Source organism: Pteropus vampyrus, unplaced genomic scaffold, assembly GCF_000151845.1.
Source record: "Pteropus vampyrus isolate Shadow unplaced genomic scaffold, Pvam_2.0 Scaffold147, whole genome shotgun sequence".
Lineage (NCBI taxonomy): Eukaryota > Metazoa > Chordata > Mammalia > Chiroptera > Pteropodidae > Pteropus > Pteropus vampyrus.
Window position 1 is genome coordinate 133,881 of NW_011888928.1, and position 1,704 is coordinate 135,584.

The following is a 1,704-nucleotide window of genomic DNA, read 5'->3' on the forward strand; positions in this document are numbered from 1 at the left end:
TTTTCAAAGGCCTCTGTCAGTAAATGTTTCTGCCTGTGAGTTAAATTCTAGAGAGATTTGCCTCACCCTTTCTTGCCTAAGGCCTTCCGTGAGCCGACCTTCAGATCTGGGGTCCTCCTGCTCTTCAAGCCCATCCGACGTCCTGAGGCTCGGGGAAGCTTTTCCATGTCACTGTCCTCCCGACCACCAACTCTATCTCCTCTGAACCACGAGGCCTGTCGTCACTGATCCTATGACATCTTGGTGCCTTTCTGTCACTGCTTGCCTAGGCAACGCGTCAAGGACAGAAGAAGCTCCCACAGCCACCCATTACCTGAGACACGCACTAAGTGGGTCCCTCTCCTAACAGAGCAGGACCCCTCGACCTTAGATGTGGAGAAAAATCACTTTCCTCTTCAGTCTCAGTTTGCCATGTGCAGAATGAATGGGTTTAACTAGGGGCTCCATCAGACCGGAACATTCTATGATTTAAATATTTATTTTAGAATTCGTAAGATTCCATTCTATTATTCTTATTGCTCCTTCCATTCCTTAGAGCAGAAATCCAACAGCAAACAGATAGACAGGCTGTTTTTCTTTCATGTGGTCGCCATTCCTGTGGGTAAAAATGACGATAGAAGCGTGTAATATGAATAGAGACAGTTCTGTGTCAGACGTGGGGACATGATGCGGAGGTGCAGAGGGGTAGGTGACGCCTGAGAAGAGAATGGAAGGCGTGAGGAAGCAGGTCTTGAGGGGAGCTGGGGAAAGAGCATCCCAGGAAGGAGGGGGCAGTATGTGCAAAGGCCCCGAGGCTGGAAGACTTGGGGTACCGGAGGAAGAGCGGGCAGCCAGTGTGGCTGGAATGCAGGGAGCGGGGGAGATGGCGGTCAGACACAAGTTGGGGGCATTTCCGGGAATCATTCAGGCCTTATAGGATGTGATGAGGGAGGTGGGATCCACTTTCTCCCAGGTGTTGTGGGAAGCCACGGAAATATTGAATCAGGGGTCTCATTTCCATTTGACAGAGCTGACTCTCCCCCGGGGGCACGTAGAGAGTAGATTTCGGGGCGGGGGGGAGAGGAGTGGCCGCAGGAGGCCCCACCGGGAGCTGTCGCCAGGACCCAAGCAAGGAGGAAGTTGCCACCTCTGATGAGGGCAGGGGTGTGGAGGGGCAGACAGACTGGAGGTGGATTCTGAATTTAGTGCATTCGATGTCGGTCAGCTGGAAGAAGAGGGAGGACCCGAGGGTGACACGTGGTAGGTCACTGGCCTGAATGACTGAGCATTTGGTGGCACCAGTTACTGAGAAAGGGAACACTGGGTCTTTTGTAGGTTTGTTGAAAACTTGCCAGACCTGAAAGCCTGAACAGCTCTGCCTACTGAGCAGCTGGGGCACCTCCCTCAGGGCCATCTGGGACGGGAGGACCCTGAGCTCCCAGGGACCCCAGACAGTCACCACACGCCAGGCCTCGGCCGGAGGACTGAGCCTATCCAGATGTGGAAGCAGCAGGAGGCCCAGCATCTGGCGGCTGCGTGGCCAGAGCCCAGCCCGAGATTCATGGAGGAAACCGAGGGGCCAGCCATCCTTCGAAGCGCTCCTCAGCCCGCTCCATGACCCCAAACCGCAGGAGAGGTCGTAGGACGCTGGGTTCCGACAAGACACTCAGCACGGGGCCGTTTGCATTTGAGCGAGGCTGCGTTCTCCGCCTCAGCCTCCTCCAT

The 1,704-nt window shown here is 55.2% G+C and overlaps 1 long non-coding RNA gene across 1 annotated transcript in view; it reads left to right on the forward strand.

Moving 5' to 3' along the window:
• The first annotated feature begins 555 nt into the window (after window positions 1-555).
• The window catches only part of LOC111745170, a 5,523-nt gene continuing 4,374 nt past the window's right edge, over window positions 556-1,704 (forward strand). Inside the window, exon 1 of the long non-coding RNA XR_002782531.1 lies at window positions 556-684. This is a non-coding gene — a long non-coding RNA (uncharacterized LOC111745170). The remainder of the gene's footprint in view (window positions 685-1,704) is intronic.